Raw genomic sequence first — 21,748 nt, 5'->3', positions numbered from 1 at the left:
ACTAGTTATTGGTGATATAAGATAAAATTTCCTCCTTGTATACAAATTGCCTCCTTGTACAAATACTCTTTGTTCGGGTAAATTGCTCCGTATACGATGGCCATAGCGTTACCGTTTTGAATTTTCAGAAAAAATGGTAAAAATTTCAACCAAATAATAAACCATCTACTTTTAAATTATAGATACTCAATCTAAACCCTTCTCAACTTTATTAAATACAGCATGTGCTTGATAATTTTCAATATTACTTGAAAATAATTTTTCCAATATTTTGTAGGTTTCTCTTTGCGTTTTTTTCTCAATTTTTCTATAAAAGCTTTTATTTTTTTTACGTATATATATATGAATTCGTGAGTATTAGTTTAAAAAAATTAGTCAGTATTTTTAGCATTTCTGAACTTATTTTTCAAAGTCATTAATGATAATGGCACGCTGTTCTATTTTATTATAAGATTTAGTCTTAGGCCTTTTGTTTTTATGGTTATTGTCTTTGGATTCAAAATGTATAGAGACAAAAAAAAAAAAATAATGGATAAATACAATTATTGTGTCATATATATATTTGTTTAATTATGAGTGAATAGACGTCTTGGTGAAAATTGGTAGCTTGTGGTTCTCATATCTTAAAAAACCTTTGAATTTTGATTTGATGTTGAGTGGTTCTTAAAGGATGTTGACTGTAATCTGCATTCCTAAACGTTAAATGCTCTACATGTTGATGGTCTTCTTTGTCGTCGTAATAATGACGGTAGAGAAATGAGGCAGATTTTATTACATCAAAATTGCTATTGTAAAAAAGCGCCTCATTTTTTTTTCTCATCGAGCAGATTATTTATCTTCATACTCAAAAATTTTGACAACTTTTGTATATTTTTCAGAGCTTTTCAACTACTAAGTTTATGAATAAAAAGAATAAAAAATTGAGGCTTTTTTTGGGTATAGATAAATCATAAATATATGTTTTGTTTATTATATTATATTCTATTTCTTCATTTTGTTTTTTGAGAAATAAGTTTTTATACATATATTGTTATTTCACATAATTAATTGAAAACAATTTATTTCTAAATAATATTGATTACAAAAATATATGACTTTATCAGGTATCCTATTAAAGGATCAAACTCAAGGCAACTTTGCCAATTGTTTCTTCGACATAAGTAAATTTAATTTACCGACTAATTATTATCCTGAGCTTTCAAAGTTGTGAATTAAACTTGTAATTGGCTTTTGCTTGATTCGAAGAAATTGAACTAAACATCCCGACTATACAAATACCTTCCAGGCCTTTACCAATATGGTCTTCTCGATGCTAATTGACTGTGATTTATTTTGATCATTAATAAAACTAACATAATTACATGTGTATATTTGGACCCATTGAATGAGCAAATATTCTATATTCGTATAGAAAATACATTCAAATGACGATAATAAAACTGCAATTACAAAGTTTCAAACGCGTTTGTAACACACAAATGTTCGTGTAATTAAAGTTTCCAACCTGTCGTAAAGATTTTATTGAGATAAAAATATTTAGCTTATTTTTTTTTGAACCAGTAATATTTACGAGGAGAAAAAAAATTGTTTAAATTTCACACAATGGATTTTAGATTTTTTTTTTAAGTTTCAAATCCACTCACTCATTTCGAATCATGTTCATAGCTATTAACATAAAAAGCTCAGATTAGAACCAAATCAAAGGTAGTCAAAATGTCTAGAGCCAAGAATATAAAAAATTTAATTTCAATCGTGAGTTAAACTTGTTAATAAAAATAGATATTGATAAAATTTTGAAAGCGAAACTTTAATTAAAAATAAATATATATACAATAAATGTATGATCATTATTTATTTACTTCATTCAATAATATATCATTATTTTCATTAAAAAAAGAGGGTAAAAAATATTTTTCCTATTTTTCCTATTTTTCCATCTTCTTTCTCCGTTTTTTTTATATTCACCATTTTTCTCAATACGAAAATTCTAAAAAGACGTCGAAAGTAGGAGAAAGAGTAGAGATGCACACGAGACGAGACCGAGACGAGACTGACAATTTTTCAGGCGAGACGAGACCGAGACGATACTAGCATTAGTCCGAGACTTCTCGCGAGACTCTCGCGAGAGTCTCGTCGTGTCGTCAATAATATCAAATTTGGTTTTCTTAATTTTTTTTTTTTTTTTTTGTTGTGCCTTTTTTAGTTTCAAGTTCTTATACATCTTTATAATAACCAAAACAAACAAAAAAATATATAGAATGAATAAAAATTAAATTGAAATCCAACTTAATTTAAAAAAATAATGGTAAATTATATTTTGATTTAGACGTACGAAATAAATAAAGAACATCTTCATTATATATGTTAAATCAAAGTATAAATAAGCATTTTTTTTAAATTTAAACTTAATTTATTTATTATTAATTTATATTCATTTTATATATTTTTTTGTTTGTTGTGCAGTACAATCGATACATACTTTTTGAGTTAAAATAAATGCAATATTCGTTGTTAATTAATAATTGAAAAAAAAACTAATAAAGTACTCATACGCTATAAAAAAGTAAAAAATAAAAAAAAATATTTTATATGCATATATTACAAGAATGTATATATTTAAAAATGTTGTTTTGATAATAAAAAAAAAAAGTTTACTTTTGTTCACTTTATATATTTATACAGCCGAGACTAGACGAGACTCTGATTTTTTTTACTCGAGACGAGACCGAGACGAGACTCTGATTTTTTCAGGCGAGACGATACCGAGACGAGACTGTTGTTTTGGTCATTTTTCGAGACCGAGACGAGACTCGATCAAATCTCGTCTCGTCTCGTCTCGTGTGCATCTCTAAGAAAGAGTGAAGAAATTTTTAGGCAGAAAAAAGTCGAAGATGTTTCTCCACAATGGATCATTTTCGTATAAAGTCGGAGATAAGTTCGTAAAAAACGGAGATGGCCAGAGAAATATTTCCAACAGTAAAGATACAAATTTTCATTGTCTTCAATTAATTTGGACTAGTGAAGCAAATTGTTAACAAGCTGGGCATACTGAATAAATAGCTGGTAGAGTTTACAGTTCATCATAAAAAAAAACATTTGATATACCTAATTATAGTTCACCTATAATCCACCAGAAAAATATCACTTTATCTTTGTCGTTTTTATAATATTTAGGCTAGCCGGAAGATTTGAGAATTTTGCTTTTTTTGCTTGGGAAAAAATTCTTCTAAGATTTTTTTCAATTTTGTCTAGTTTAAGAAATGAGATTGAGTTTACCGGCACCTTCAAATTCAAATTACCTATTAAATCATGGTACCCTGTTTGTTCTGAGGGGTTATCCATGAAGAATTCTGGTGAAACGTCTCACGAGAATTTTTTATGAATAGCCCCTCAGAAACAATATTTTTAAATACAATCACTGAATTTTTATTTCAGTTTAAATTATATCCTTATATTGTTTTCAATTCAGACGACTACAAATTTCACGATAAAAATGATATATTGATTTTAAATTTAAAAACCAGCTTGGTAACTAATATATTAATCATATTTTATTTTCGTTTTGTCCAATAATCCGGCAACTTTTAGAAGATTATTATTTCAACAAAAAAAAAGTATAAACAATATTATGTACCAATAACTTTGGTATTTGAAATCAAAATCGATACAAGTAATTTATAACAAGGCAAATATTAAAACGTATTTAGATTTCCAAATTTTTAAAATTTTTAAGCACTTTACTATTTTTATTTAAAAAGAATCGAACTGCTAGAAAAACTTTTTAAGAATGGATTCAAGCTCTAAAAAAAAAAATTCTCCACAGGAAGTGCAGTGTCCAATCTTATGATTGAAAAATGTCTTAAATTTGATAATAGTGTACTAATTAATACACAATTTGTATTATGCAAGAAATTTTGCAATTGGCCTGAGATACCATCTAAATATAAATTTTCCAGTTATAACTTATAACTCTTATAAGAATGTATCAATCTAACTCTATAACGTACCATAACTCATAAGACTTAATCGATATTTGAGTGATTAATTTAGTACACGCCTTAAGGCGTACAGCAAATATACTAGAACTTATCTAATATAATTATATGTATACTAGTACAAACAGATATAAATATACGATATCAATGCTATAGCATAATGCTATACATAAATATATTTGTACACAAATTGTGAAAAAGCTCTTGACCGCAAATTTAATCAATAATGAAATTCAACAGGATATAAATTCAAATATACCTTTATATTAAAATTAAACATAAATTGCAATTTAATTAAATTCATATAAATTCTTGATCATCTTATAATTAACTATTGTAATCAAACTATTGTATCGTATCTAATCAAGGATTAATTACGAAATGAAATATTTAATTTACAAACGCTAATAAACTAAACATAAATAAAAAATAAAAAATTCTTCTCTATACATTAAATTTTAAAATCTCTTATGATTTATAAATAATAAAAAATTTGGATTTAAATATTAACCTTATAAATGCATTGAATAAAATTAAAAGTTTAGAAAAATATAGCTCAAAATATTTTGTATAAAAGTTAAAAATAAAAACATAATATTAAAAAAACTATCAACTACTGTGCCAATTAAAAATTTGTTTTGATAAATTAAACTTCATATAATTAATCATTTTATGAAATTAAAATAAAAAAAAATAAAGTTATATATTATCTTGAAAAATATCAAACTTGTCTTGTGACACAATTGCGTGTTGTTAAACAAGTTGCATAATCATACATATGTATACAATAATAAAAAAAGGGTAATAATGAAAGATGAGAAATTTCAATGGTGCATAAAAATGAGACATTTAGATGAGAACAAGTTGATAAGGTTACAACTTGCAATAACGAATAAGACTCAAAAAAGCAAAGGGGCAAAAATTCAAATTGTAATTTTCATATATAAACTTATATATATGTTTGAAATTTAAATAAAAAAAAAAAAAACGACTCACGTGTTCTTATTTGCGTGACCATAATATATGCACATTGCCGGCTGATCTGTATTTCTCCACCTGAAACATAATAACATTCATCAATCTAAAAATTTTTACTTGCAAAAAAATTTACAAATAAAATAAAATACACTATTATTATTATTATTTTGAATGTAAAGTTTTATTAATTAATATTTAAAAAAATTTTTACATATTAATATTTTTTTTATTAAATATAATATGCACAGATTTACACACATCAGAAAGATTATAAATTTGAATGTCTCATAAAACATCAAGGTTAAAGATCATATTGATTTACGATTTATTAAAAATGTTGAACTATACCATGCTACAATTAATAGCAAAAATATCTTTCATAATAATATGAATATAAATTGGCTGTAAAATTTAACGCATATTGTCGATATAAAAAAATAAATGAAAAAAAAAAAAAAACAGCTAAAAGTAAGAGTGCATCATTTGCATAAACAGATATATATACATTCAAATAAAATATATAAATACAAACAATTTTAACCATCATGAGCCTCAAGACTTTCATCATAAATTTCATGAAAGATTTTATTGTGTGACAATTTTTATGGTAATTGTCATTATAAATTCCAAATAATATTTATGTCTTGTGCTGTGCTCTCGTGTTTTTTATTTGTAGTATGCTTTCGTTGTAAAAAAAAAATTCACAAGAAAAAGAAGAAGATGAAGAAAAAAACAACAACCAAATTATGTATAAAAAAATATTTGGAAATATAAATGAAATGAATAAAAATAATGAGAAAGAGAAAGAAGCAATTCAAATTTTATTTTGGCTAACGATTAAAGAGGTAAGGTGACCCGTAAATCACAAGTCAATGATGTACTCATTCAAAGGAATAAAATTAAATTAAAAAAAAAAAAAAACAAGATATATTATTTTTTGCAAGTTGCACACGAGCTTGCAGCGAGTCGGTAAGTTTGCGCATGAGTTGAGAAAATACAGTGATAGAGCGTAAGTAACGGCACACTTATTTGCAAGATTTACTGAATTTATAAATGACAGATTTACTTTATTTTATATGACAGTAAAAAGCGTTTTAAATGTATGTAAAATTAAAGAAAACTTTTTTACATCATTAATACAGCTTTCAAAGGATTTTAGATGAAATTTAAATGTCATAAAAAAATAATAAAACTATGAATTATAGGTTTTTATAAAAATCAGTTGTTAATATTATTTTCCAAATATAAATGATAGTTCTCCAGCAAATTCGCAATATTTCATTCTATAAATTTTAAGCAAGTAGATATAAATCAATGAGGATGAAAAAGAGTGAAACAATTAAGTAAAAAAGTATTTATTCAAAAAATTCATGAAGTTAATAAAATTAACCTTGAATTGACCACGAAAAGTCTCTTAAAATTTAGATTCAAAATTGCCAATAGAACAATTACTTTTTTTCAATAAACAATGAAACATTTTTTCACCAAAGACTTGACAGTTTATCACTTTATTCTGTCAACAATTGTTAACTTCAACCATGATTCAAATTGTACAAATGAACTTCATTGTAACAAGTATATTGTTTATGTCTTACCATGAAACAGTAAAACTCAAATATATATAAATTTAATTTGTTTATATTTATATGCAATATGACTCATCCAGTTTATTATTCACGGTTAACGAGGACTTTTGTATATGAATCAAAATGTCAGTAAATTTTATCATTAACAACATGTTCTATAAATATAAAAATATTGAATACAATATTCTATACATGATTTTTTAATTTATTAAGCTTTTTTTTAATCCATCATTGAAGCCTTATTAATAAATTTAAAAAATTCAAAAATTCGTAAGCATAATAAATAATTGTAATTTATGATTAATAACAAAAATGACATTTACGTTTATTAAAGTTGTGTTAATGAGAATCACACTGAGATAATTAAATAGAAATAATTTATCTTTTTATCATAAAATATTTGAAAATATTTTAATGATGGCAATCAATGTCTTTTATTTAAATTAATACATTAATTAATTTAACATTAAAATTATTAGATTTCAAAAATAACATCATCGTTATAATAAAAAATTTATAATTTAAAAATAAAATGATTATCTACTATAAAAATTCAATATATATATTTTGTTTATGATAATGAGGTTAGTACTTTTAAATTAATTTAAAAATTTTCATATTTAAAATTATTTCAAGCATGTATTAATTCGTTAAAACAATATATATTATCTTTTGTGTTTATTCAGACAAATAGTGTGAATAAGCAGTTGTTACAAATTGAAATATTATATAATTAAAATGTCTAATACAAAAATTTTATTTAATGATAACTAGACAAAATGAAAAAATTTTAGTAACGGATTCGTTCTATTGAAAATTGAAAATTTTCAAAACTCCGGCGAAAGCCCGTGTGGTTCCTCTTGATTATTCCAAATTCATTTTAGTTTTTTTTTTTTTATTAATAATTTTAAATTATATGATTAAATATTTTTTGTTTTTTTCGCGCTGTTTTTCACCTGTCAAATTATGTACATAAATCAAAATACAGATGAAAAAAATTTGAGGTTATACCACTTGTAATTAATAATTTTATTAGATTCGTTCAAAAAAGAAATCAATACAAATATAAAAAAAATAAATCGTTCAATTTACTTTTTTTTAAACTGAACAAATCTTTTTTAGAACCATTTTGTTTATTACTTTTATTTATGAAAATTTGTCCATGGTAGGTTTTTTTTTTTCTTTTTAATAACATGGTAATATAAATAACTATTTTATCGATCAAGCAAATTGTAACCACAGCAAAGAAAGTTTTACGCATGCGCTTTAAACTCTTTTTTGAAGAAAAAATGTTCAAAATAAAAATCGGTAATTGTTTATATTTCGGATAACTTTTGAACAAATTAACATAAAGTTTTATTAAGCTCAAAAAATTTGATATTAAATTCCTGAGAGCCACCCTGTCTTGATAAAAATCGCTAAAATCACTCCTTCGTTACTATTTTTCGACTGTAACATAAAGGCTGATAGTGATTGTTATAAACAATTGCTGATATCTAATTAACGAATGATCAGAGCAAATTTTATCAAGAGAGGGTGGCTCGGTATCGAAAAGACAATTAATTTGAGCTATAAACAAAGCTTGTAAGTTAAAATTTTAAAGAGTTATGCAAAACATAAAAAAACAGCAATTTTGTTTTTTTGTTTATTAACAATCTTCCAACGACATTAAAAACAATTTTCAACTCGATTATTATAAATTCCGTCATTCTTAATATCCTGGCAAAAAATCGCATCCATGATTTGTTCTTAGTTTTCTTATTATTTGACTTTGAAAATTACACGGTGATCGTTTTTTGTTAATAATAAATTAACTAACAATTAAAATTACTTTTAGTAAGTCCCTGGTTTTAGTATTTTCATAGACGAATAATTTGGTCCTAATACGATCCTTCTACCTTTATTACTTTACAAGATATGATCATTTTAAAAAAAACGTGTATGAATTTAATACTATAGGCTTCGCCTACGTAAAATTTCATTAAACTTATTACTTCTTAAAATGTCTTAATTTTCTAATTTCAATTTACACATGAAAAACATTCTCTCCATGGCATTCACATATTTTTTTTTTTCATTTCTTTCGTTACAAAAAATAATAAATTTAATTTGCAATGTATGAAATTGTTTTCAGCTAATTTATTTTTTATCCTTATATCTAAATGAAAAAAAAATAATACATATGCATATACACTTAATGATTAAATATAAAAAGTTATTAAATGACTAAGCGTTTTTTAGTGTAAAAAATAAAAAAATATCAACAAAGATTGTCTTTTTTTTCGCATCAATAATTTCATCAAGTTTAATTTTTTTTATTTATTCAATTTATTGTAATTTTCTCATTTTCTATTGCATTATTATTTTTTTTTTTTTTCTTAATATTTTTTGTCTAGCGTGGGAAAGAAACTGATTGTCAAGATGGTGACATTGCAAAGTTGAAAATTGCTAGAAGATGAAAAATAAGTAAAAGTACATACATGTTTTATTTTTCTGCACTCAACAGTACAAACTAAGTCGACTCTTGTACCAAAAGCACTCATAGTTGGTTGGGTTTATTTAGAATTGATTTATGCAAATTGGCGCTGTACGAGCAATTAACAATCCTCCTAGATGTGGGGTATATCTAACTGTACATAGAGGGTGAATATCAAGATGCATATATGTGCCTCAAAATATATTTATGACTTTATATATTCCAGTTTGTGTATATACACTAAAAATGTATATAACTAAGATTTTTCTAAAAAAAAAAAAACAGTCGAAAAAAGGTCTTTTTAAGTGTAAAGAATATATTTTAAAATATAAAAAACTAAAACTACTCATGATGATGGTGGTTGTTTGATTGTGTTTATATATACAACTATACAAATACACTATGTTTATCAACAAATACTTAAACTGATGAAGGACAAAACAGAGAGAATACATGATGAAATGATTTAAATTTACTATATATTTGTCTGTTGATGACGAATAAAAATAAAAACCATTTGCTTCAGTGTTTATAAACAAAAAATATATAAAATAAATATCTAAAATAATTTTATAAATAATTTTATATATATTGCAATAGACTAAAATAAAAATAAAAAGATATTAAACAAAAAATAAAAAAATAAACACACGTAGCTTTGACTACTTCTCATTACGAGACTCCAATTTGTTCTGACTGTTTTTATGATACAGTCTTATTAAAGCCATCGGGTAAAATACAACCAATTATCATTATTATTATTATTATTATTATTTGTATTTATTTGTTTAATTTTATTATCATTTTAATTATTATTATTATTATTATTATTATTATTATTATTAAGTTTTTTTTTTGCTTTTATAAGAATAAAAACAAAAGAATTGCAAAAGAAGAGACAATTAATTAGAGCAATTATAAAGGTCAAAAAATTAAATTTAATAAGTTTTTTTTTAATTTAGTTTTGAGTTATTTCTTATTGTTAATGTCAATATTAGTAAATTTATTATAAATAATAAGTCTGCAATCAGTTTATTTGGGTGTATTTTAATTTTTCATAAAAATCTAGTTTCTAATTTTTATAATTTAAAAGAAGATAATTTTGGATGTATAAAAAGACCTAAATTAAGTATTTATATTAAAAAAGAAATTTTTAAAGAAGAAGATAAAGAAAATAGTTTAGTTTGAAGACAATGTAAGACGTTCAATTGACTTGTGTCTGTGTGAAGTACTAAGTTTTCTCTCTGTCTCTTGATTAATATGTACTAAATTCAGTTTTAGTATTGTATCGCTGAAAGAAAGTTTAAATTCGAGAGAGAGAAACCCGCTTAATTTGAGATGTAACTATGCAAGTTGGCATTTAGCGGGCATTCAATTAAATATTGATCCAACTCAAATAAGCACTGGTACATAATTATGCACGCTAACTAATACCAAAGACCATTGTCACTGCAATCAATTTCAGACTGTAATATCTCATTTATTCATTTCAATTAAAAATGAAAAAAAAATTAATAAAAACTAAATTTTTTTTTAAATACACATCATTTTATATTTAATAAAAAATTTCAATTAAAATTGCTCGAGATCTCATTAAATTTTTTAACAAAAAAAATTCAACAAAATAAACATCATAATAATGCAATAATTAACTCATTGTTTTTATAAAAAAAATTTTTTTTTATAATGCTTTTAATCTAGGGAAAAAAAAATGTATACATACTCAAATAATAATAATGTAATTGAGTACAAAACAAAAAAGAGGTAAAAATAAAAAAAAAAAATATATATTAACTAAAGGTTTAATTTGAAAGCAGGTTCAAGTACATATGATATACAGGTAGTTAATTAGTTTGGACAAGAAAAAATGAATATTCACATTTTTTTACCCTGTAGTAAATTATGATTTATAAAATATATATATATATATATTTATTAAAAATAAAAAAGGAAATAGAATAGAAAAAAAAAAAGAAAATTTCAAGTGATGGAACCATGTTATAACATATAACCACTGGCATGTGATGTAATATTTTATACTTATTATTTTTGTTATTTATTTATTATTATGATATTTTTTATTTTGTTTTACATCAGAGTGGTGTAGTGCATTGCATTACAGAGTAGCAAATCGATGCTCTCGGACAACATGCATACTTTTCCATGAACATGAGGTTATAGTAGAGCTTTCAAAAGGGTTAAAGAGGGAGAAAGTTGGATGAGAAATGGTAGTATAAAATAAAATGATGTATATATATACATGTATAATATGAAGACCATCAAGTTGTGTGTGTGTGTGTCAGTGTTGGTACCTGAAAGCCGTGTTTTAACTATCCCTCGATCTAAATGCACTCTAATGGACTGTATTAAACAGAGAGATGGGGGTGACCAGTATATGAGAGTAGTGAGAATCAACAGCAAAGCCGGAAAGGGTTGAAGAGAAATTGAGAGAGAAAAATTGAGGTTGGGAAAACCAAGGTATGAAGAGTTTGAAGATATCCTGATTCTGTGAGGTCATGACTAATCATGGAGGCCAACATAAAATCATTCTACATTGAGGTCTTGAGGAAAAAAAATCTGCATAATTTCATAAAAAAATGTTTCAATTAAAAAATTTTCTCAGAATAATTTTACCTCGGGGATACAAAAATATATTTATTTATTTTCACAGAAATTTTCAATCAAATTGAGGAAATTTATACTTTTTATTTTATCTATGATGAATATAAATATTTTATTCTATTTAAACAAAAAAAAATTATTTTCAGAGAAACCTTTTGAATAGATAATTATGAAAAATTATCTCCTACGTCATACTTTATTTTTTCAATGCTCTTTTGAAAGTTATTCTATAATATTTTATTATTTTTTTTTGTATAAACTCATTAACTTATTAACTAATATCGAGAATTTTATTATTACATAAATATTGAAATACCAAATTTATTATTAAAAAAGTTTTTATATACATAAAATTGTAGATTTTTTTTATTTGAAATTTCAAGTAATTTTAATATCAAATGAAGGAATGAATTTTTTTTATTCCTTATTTATATATTTCTACATTTAAAAAATATATATCATATTTGTTAGAGTGGTTTTAAATCGTCTTATTATATTTGAATACTTCTGTCACCTTGGGCAATTTTTCATGTGTTTTATATGTGAAAGACAAGAATTGCAATTTACAAGAATTACCCTAGGGGAAGAATTTTGATTGGATTCATATATTGCGCCTTCCAATCACAATAGTCATTTTCAATTAGTTATAAAATACTCTGATAAATAAAAAATTTTAAATTGAACTTGCCCTGAATCATTTTTTTTTAAATCTTTCACTGTAGTTCTTTTTTTTTATAACTAACACTATTATTTTTTTTTTTTTTTATATCATTATTTTATTCATGTCAAATTTTAATATTGTCTCATACATATACATATATGATTTGACGGTTAAAAATAAAGAAATCTTCTATAATCTATCCTTACATTAAAACGATGATGAAATAAAAAGTTTTAGAAAATTAAAATGTACATGTGTATTTTTCTTTTTAATTTTCCATAATAAAAAAAAAAAAGGGAAGAAAAAACATTATAATGAAAAGTAGCTAAAAGAAAAAAAAAGACTATAAAGTGCCTAGCAAGCTGAGCCGACATTACTTAGCTAAATAAATTCAATATCTCGGAATAAATACATTGATAAATCAGCCACTCTGCTAAAAGCTTACTTTACTTTTTCGTCGGGGTTTTTGGCAGGCACATCACGCGGCCAAACAAACACAAACATTTAAGTATATAGACATTTACAATTTTACATATATATATATGCATTTTGCAAATATATACAACTACAAATACATAAGTAAAATGAATAGGACAGACGATGCAAGAAAAGAAAAAAAAAAAATCGTAAAGGTGCAAGAGAGACGTGATTTTTGTTTGAATGTATTTGTATATTTTTATATACATATATATAAATAAATATGATGTATATATACATGACACAAATACATGAACAAAGCTAAGTTTAGTTTGTTGGACGAAAGATTCAAGAAACAAACAAAAACGTGAAACAAAAAAAAAATGAAACAAAATTGACGTACTTGTGGAAGAGTGGTTTACTACACCCCACTATAAAAAATGTTTGTTTTCGGTCGATAGATATATATCACATAAAATCCATTTGCTTTATGGATTTAAAAGTGTATTTCGCACCAGAAAAAAAAAAAACATTAAAAATAAATAAGCTGCTTCGAATACTCTGTATAGAGAATGAAGAAAAAAAAATTTTTTTTAAATGAAAATAAGTGTGAAATAAATAGATGTTGATTTTTTGATTTTCCGGTATAAAAAGTGAAATGAGTACAGTATCTCAGGGGAACTCGTTGACGCCTTCTGAGGTTGTATGAATGTTAAGAGGAATGGGAGAGGTTGAGGGTTGAGAAATCTTGCTAGAGTATGCGGCCAATGCTTGAGGGTGAAAATGGAAAGAGCAAAGTAAGCGCAATGTCGAAGCTTCTGATTAAAGAAAAAATCCGCAACTTGTTGAACGTCTTAGCATCTACTTAATAATCACTGTTGAAAACTAACCCCCTTGTGACCATGTTTTCTTTTTTTTTTTTTCCTTGCATTTTCTTGGTTTTATTTTTATTTTTATTTCGTCTTGACGCTTTATTTATAGTGACATTTCAAATACTGATTTACCTGATAAAAATATAAGCTTGAAGTTGAGCTTTTAATTTTATAATTATTAATAATGAAAAGTATAAATTGTTTCATTTTATATTATTTTAAATTTGAAAAACTTGTTGGTCACTTTCCACATGGAAAAAATTTTCGACAAATTTTTAGTCTAGTTTTAATTTTTTTAAGTGTTTTATTTGCTCGGTATTTTCAATCAGTATTTTATTTTATTATCCATCAACAATCCGACAAATTATTTAATATTAAAAATTAAAATTAAATAGAGTAAAAGTTTTAGGCTATTATATACATTAAGGTATTGATAATTTTCAATAAAATATACAAAGTAATGTACAAAGTTGATGAGAGAATAAAGTAATATGTGTACGGGGATGAAAAGTGGTAGAGGGATGATGGGAAGTAAGTGCACCCGAGGTCTACATATATATATATGTATATATATATATTTAATAGCAAAACCAGGTCCCATCAGTGCAAGAGCACAATTGGCAACGGTCCAGCCTAATGGAGACTCTTAACGTAATTAAACGTAAACACATCCGAGAGACTCACCGTGTACTAATCTCAAAACGTTTTTTTTTTCTTATTATCATTATTTTATCTATTAAGTTAATTTTTTTTTTTATTGAGTGCATTTAATTTGATTCTTTCAAGTTAAAATAATTATAAAATTGAAAAAAAAAAAACAAATCAAATTAAATAGATTTGAAAATGAAAAGACTTTCACTGTAATTGTTTTTTTTTTTTTGTTTGTCGTTGTTTTTTTCTTTTTATTTTAGTTTTTTTTTTTTTTTTGTGTGGCTTTCACCGATACTGGTTTTTACTTGTCACATAATTTTAGTCCCACGTGGGCGTTCAATGAAAATAAAAAGCCACTTAACCTGGCTCCCTCCAACGATCTCGGATATTGCCAATTAATTTGTGCCAAAGTAAAGTGCAGTTTGTTGCGTGAATGATTCGTGCTTCTTGTCTCTCACAATTTTATTCTCAATCATTTCTCCATCTTCAGCATTTTACAGTTCACATAAGTTTACTATAAATTCGTATTAAATATATGGAAATTTAAATTGACCATATACTTATTTGTAATAAGTAAAATTATATATGTATATAGTTAACTGATTAATCGTGATGTAAAAAAAAATAAATAAAAATTTAAAAGGCTCTTAAAAATTCAGTGATAATTAATTTTCTATCTTGTAAATTATGTCGCTATTTAACTGTATTGAATTGATTAAATTTTATCGAACTTTTTTCGTTTTTTTTTTCTGTTAATTTCTGTAATCTGACATCCTACACTTTTATATCTATTTTTAATTCTCATATTGAATTTTTTTTTTCCAAAGTTAAATACTTTATAAACTGCTATCGAGTCATTGCCATTTTTAACTTCAATAAATATTTTTTAAATTGATGATTCACTTATTATAAAAAAAAAAAGAAGGAAATTTTAATTAAATTGAAAATATAAAATACAAAAAATGTTAAATTAAATTTTTTCATTAAATGAAATATAAAATCATGAGGATACTTGTCGTTTAATACATTTAATGGCCATTTTTATATTTAAATTTGAATGTTATCAACAAATGATGATGCATAATCGACAAATAATCAAATAAATAACAAATGAATATTACCAGTCAAATATCTTTCCACACATGACTATAATAAATTATTAAAAAAGCCTGAAAGAAAGAGGATAAAAACAAAAATATTCACTTTACAAAGTGCTGAAGTAAAAAGAATTTACAGATGAAAAAAAAAAAAAAAAAAACATGGAAATAAAAAAGATTTTTACGTTGACAGCTATTAACTAAATACCATGACACGGAAGAGGAAAGTCCCAGTTAATATATCAGTGTCTCTCTTTGTCTTCTGGCAATGTTTTTAGGAAACAGTCTACAACGCCTTCTCATTCCCAATCAAATAAAAACCCAAAATAATCCCAACGACAAACAAAACAAAAAAAAAAAAATAACAAACACTGAATAAATAAAGCTGAAAAAAAAAATAGAATCAATCGTAAAATTGCAGAGAGCGAAATGCCTGCGTTGAGAGATATTGAGCGTGAATTTCTTGAACAAAAATAGTTTTATTCATAAGACATATCTGGCGAAAAGCTGATGCTTATGGCCCGTGGAGGACATATGCATTCATCAGAGGGCGGTATGAAGTTGTCTTCTTAAACTGGCTTTGACAAATGGTACTGAAAATAGCAAAGAAAACCAAAAGACACGTGGTAAATGAGACCGAACCACTTGAAAATTATATTATTATTAAATATATGACTATAGTCATAGATCAAATCTATATACACTCCCGAGTAGAAACTTGTTCAGGATAGCCTGAACACTGATCCAGGCCTGATCAGGATATCGTAAGGCTATCCCTATTCAAGTAACTCTATCACATCCTGATCAAGCCTGGATCAGGCACCTACATCTTTTCCTTAATAGGGATAGCCTGATCCAGTCCGGATCAGGACTTGATCAAGATAAAAGTATTAAATTTATTTAATTTTTAAATAATTTCATCTTGATCAAGTCCTGATCCAGACTGGATCAGGCTATCCCTATTAAAATAAATAGAATAGCCTGATCAAGATAGCATCAGGCTATCTGTATTTTATCCTTAATAGAGTAGCCTGATCCATTCTGGATCAAATCTTGATCAAGAAAAAATTATTGAATTTATTTTTTTTTCAAATAATTTTTTCTTGATCCAGTCTGTTCAGAATGGATCAGGCTATCTAATAAGGATAAAATAGAGATGGCCTGATGCTATCTATGACAAGCAATTTGTAGAACCTATGAGGACAAAAAGTTAGTACGAATTATCGAATGCCTCAATGGCCGAGCGTGTCAAGTACTAGCGTTGTAATCCCGTGTCGAAGGGTTCGAACCCCGGTCGTAGCAATAATTAGTTAGGTAAATTATCAATTAGGTCAGTTTGTAATAATAAAGTTTATCTGTATTCTGTTAAGCGTTAGATTTCAAATTAAAAAAAAAAATAAATTTGAAATTATTAATTTTTTTTTTTTTTTTGAATAAATCATGTATCCTGATCCAGTTTTGATCCGGAATCTGGATCCATTATGGATCATGTATCTTTACCACAGCCTGATCAGTTATCCTGATCCATTCTGGATCCGAACCTTACGAAAAAGCGTTACATCCTGATCAGGTTCGGATCCAGTATCTGGATCCATTATGGATCATGTATCCTTACTACAGCCTGATCAGGTATCCTGATCCATTCTGGATCCAAACCTTACGAAAAAGCGTTACATCCTGATCAGGTTCGGATCCAGTATCTGGATCCAGATTGGATTTGAAATCAGGCAAGCCTGATCAGGGCTTGATCCGAACCTGACCTGAATTTCTACTCGGGCTGAGAGAAATTTTAACTGAAAATTACAAACGTATAAGAAAAAATTACAAAGCGAATAGTAAAAACTGCGTTCCTCCGATTATTTGTAAGAATTATTCGTATATTGATAAATAATTTTTACAATAAAGTTATGTAAAAAATTTGGCCATTGACTATATTCAACACTAAGCCATAAAAATTACATAATTTTATTGTAATTTTTCTTTAAAAAAAAAATGACTAAATTCACGAAACTCACAAGTAAATTCTTGCAGATTGAGAATTTACGCACTACCGGTTTTAGAATTTACTATATTTTATTATAAATTTTATTTAAAAGTTGGACATTTTTTGTGCTAAGTTCGGCAGTTTGTGCTAGATTCACGGAGAACGGCAATCAATTCCCGGCAACATTTTTTCTTTTCTGTTTACACGCTCAAAACTCGAAAACTAATTGATAAATAGAAAAATTTCATTTCTGATAAATTGTTTAGAAATAAATTACCAACAATAAACCTCGCTTAACCCCATACCTAGCTTCAACAGATAAGGCTGTAGAAATGCTTGAAATTACATGACAATTCAATCATTTGTTCAATCAGTCGGCCATCTTTGTATTATTTCGCCCCACAACCAGAATTTTTACAAAGCGATATAGTAAAAAATATTTAAGTCTATGCTAACTTTTATATGTGTACATGATAAATTTTATTATATATATTAGAATATTTATTAAATTGTTCAGTATTTTTTATTCGAACTTATAATATTTTTTATCGTTTCCACAAAACATGTATGTGCTTTATTTTAATTAACTCATAAGTCATTATCTAGGGGATTAATCGAAAAAAGTAATTCTTTATAAAATGTTTAGAATTGAATTCTCAATAATTAACTCCACTCAACCCCATGTCTATCTGCAATAGATAACGATGTACAGAGACTTAAAGTAACATAACAGTTTTTTGACATTGTGTGACATTTTACATAATTTTATTGTAGAATATCATCTCTCGCGGCCAATCCCAGAAATAAAACAAAAATTACAAAGCAGTATAGTAATTTCTATTCAACATGGGTTTTAATTTTTAGTTAAAATTTCTCTCAGTGTAGTTCAAAAAGAGAATGATAATTTTCAAGTATATATATATAAAATAATTATTACACCGACGCCATGTATCGAGTGGTAGGCGCAAGCCGACTGTACTGCCCAGGTTTTTCATGGTTTTCCTGGGCTATAATAGGAATCAGGTACAGATTGAACGCACTACAAAAGTCGACATCCATGCATGACTGTCGCAAAAATAAGTTGTAAGGAATTGACGGCTGGGAAATACGCAGTGATATAAGAGAGATGCTGTGCTAAAAACTTCTTCATACAAGAAGTATAGCACGTTAAAAAAAAAACAATTCATATAAAATAATTATTATGAAATGAACTGATATCATTTTGATATAAAATACTTTTTTACTATTTGAAAAAATATATCTACTTGCATTACAAGGGGTGAATTACTTTTTTTTTTCTTCTTTCCATATATGGTGATCTAGTTCAAGAGTTAATATTACATTTAATCATTTTTATTATTGCAAAATTAAAAAGTATTGAAGGTAATTTTTCTTGTTCTTACATCAGACAACTACAATTAATATTATTACAGCATCTAATAATTTTTTTCAAACACGTTAATCTTGCAAAAAACATTAATTTTGCAAAAAAAAACATTTGTAAATGTAAGTTGCCACAATAAAACTTTAATAATATATCGTTTTACGACTATAGAAAAAAAAAACATAAGGCAGATTTTCAGCAATCTATATTCAATCATATTGTATCAAGTTAAATATTAAAAACAATATCTTTAAGAATATTAAAAATATCTATATATAATACAAACAACTTGAACAAGTTTATTTTGAATTTTAAAGATAAATATAATGAGTTATATAGATTCAAAATAAATGTATACAGTTGAGTAAAACTGTTAAAGAATAATAATAGAAAAAAAAAAAAAAAAAAATTATACAAGGGGGCACGAGATGCACGAGAAATCAAGAGAAAAAAAAGTGAGAGAAAAAGAGAGAGAGAGTGAGAGAGAGAAAGCAGGTAAGGGTTGGGGGGTAAAGTCAGTATACGAGAGCCTTTGTTTGTCGTTCGCTCCAATTACCTACCCCGGGTAGCTTGATAATTAACTCCCACTCGTTTAACAAACTTTACTTTTAATGTTTTAAAAATAGTAATTAGCGACGGCGGGAAGTGAAGAGACGTTTGGAGGGAATTGAGTAAAGGGGTATGAGAAGTAGATATGGTAGAGGAGGCGCAAAGAAAGCAGTACAGTAAAAGAGTGAGTGATGCGGTGAGGAGAGGAGAAAAGAGAAAGAGTACACACAGGCCAAGCAAGTAGATGAGCAGGAGAGGGTGGTCTCGGGGATGTAATTAACTATCATGCAACCCCTTCTCTTCAACACAATACAAGCGCACCAGCCGGTGTAGCAAGAAGGTAATTGAACCTGAGTCTATGCGTGCGTTAAAGTGTATATATATGTGTGTTGTTTGTATGTATATATATTTAATATATAAATGTGTAGATTGGTGTCCTTTTTCTTCTCTTCGTATTATCAGTATATATATATACCAAGTAACCCAAGTAACAAAATGAATATACAAAAGTGAGATGAATAGAGAAAAAATAAAGAAAGCAATATATACAGCAATGAGTAGACAGAATAAGAGAGGAAACAATATATAAAAGGGTTGCTTAAAATTGCATACAGTGTTTTGTATTATGGAACTCATCTGACGGAGTTGTCTCTCCGAACGATTACGTTAGAGAAATGACAGCAAGAAAATCCATTAAATGTTACTTGTGGCCACTCCTTGTTTATACTAAATGCATACTTGGTAATTCAATTGCAATTATTATATGATATTAAAGAAATATCAATTTATAAATTACATTAAGTTAAAAAATAATTATCAAGTATATAATTTAGAAGTTAAATTTTATAATAATTGTTATTACAAAGGTTTTTTTTTTTATAATTTTTAATTATTTTCTCATATTGATAATATAAAAGAGCTTCACATTGTCAAAGACAAAGTATGGGTTTGATGAAACGAAGGGTAATTAAAGTCGATTTTCACTTGTGAGAGCGTGCTTATGAAAGAAGAATAAGGCTTTCCGGGCCATGTCAGACACCAACACAAACAAAGTGTGACACTGATGTTGTGAGTGTCTACACGATAAATGAAAAAAACGTTATCCCTAAAGCAGTGGAAACTGTACTTTTTTTTATATATTATATACGCGTCTACGAGACATATTTTTTTGTTATAGATATGTTATATTAATTATTCTAATGTCTGAATGATATATTAAATATTTGCCCGATACCAACAAAAACGTTACCTTGTATACATCTTTCTGAAATTTCTTCAAAATTAGTCAGTTTACCAAAATATTTCTCTAGACTTCTCCACCAAATGAAAAATTTTTTCATCAAGACTCAAGGTAAACTTGAGCACGATTTTTGTTCATTATTCATTAATAATAATTCATTCATAAGTATTTATGAATGATTATCAGCTCTTATCTTTGAGGGTTTCGATTCACTAAAAAAAAAATGTCGAGACAAGTGGGACCATCATTTCTAAACGAATTCTTTAAAGTTTAATCCTCAATGACTGAAAATTTTAGGACAAAAAAAAATTCAAACAAAAATGTTTGGTCCAATTAAAAAGTGAATGATAGAATTTTTGATAACACTGAAACCTAATTAACCACGTGCCTAAATAGATGTGAAGTTCTTGATTAAATGGATAGAAAATTTTCTACACAAAATACTTTTAAATGGTACAAAAAGACTGATCATCTGAAAATCAAAATAAAATAAAGAAAAAAAATACACTTATATATTAGAGTAAATATTTTTGCTAATAACTTTTAAATATATAAAAATAAAAAAATAAAAGCTAAATTAACGATGGTCGCTCAATAGCTCAATAGGAGCAAATTATATTTGTCATTATTGACGTCAATTTGAGCTTCAAATTCAACATCGAATAATTCAATTTGATTCGAATTGACATAAAGTTATGTTATGGATCTATGTTACAATCTAGTAGTCCTAATTACAAATGAATAATCATAAAATAGTCTTATTAAATAGAACTCTTGTTACCAGGATTAATTTCCAAAAGTTGGTTAATTTATAAAACTTTTTACAATATATTTTAATCATTACTCTAAATCTTCAGTTGATGGTTATAATATAGAAGATTCTGAGATAATGAGAAACAGAATAGGGTATATATATATATGTATACAATGAAAATCTATGTAACGATAGGGCTTCACCTTCCCTTACAGACCTCAGAGTCAATCTCATGTTGCTAGTGTAGAATGAAGCCTAGTTCGTGCACTCGCCAGTCAAGTAATCAGCACCAAGACGTATATATAATTCACAATCAAATAATGATGCACAATGTTGCAATAAAGGACAATAAACCTGTGATCTTCCTCCAGTATAAAAAAAAAAATTTGTTTTATATAAAAATGATTCAAATAAAAACTCAACAAAATGTCTGGAAAGAAATGTGTATAATATTTAATACAATTGTTTTATTTTATAAATAT

Source organism: Aphidius gifuensis, linkage group LG3, assembly GCF_014905175.1.
Source record: "Aphidius gifuensis isolate YNYX2018 linkage group LG3, ASM1490517v1, whole genome shotgun sequence".
In the NCBI taxonomy this organism is placed as follows: domain Eukaryota; kingdom Metazoa; phylum Arthropoda; class Insecta; order Hymenoptera; family Braconidae; genus Aphidius; species Aphidius gifuensis.
Note: the sequence above shows the minus strand (reverse complement) of the source record.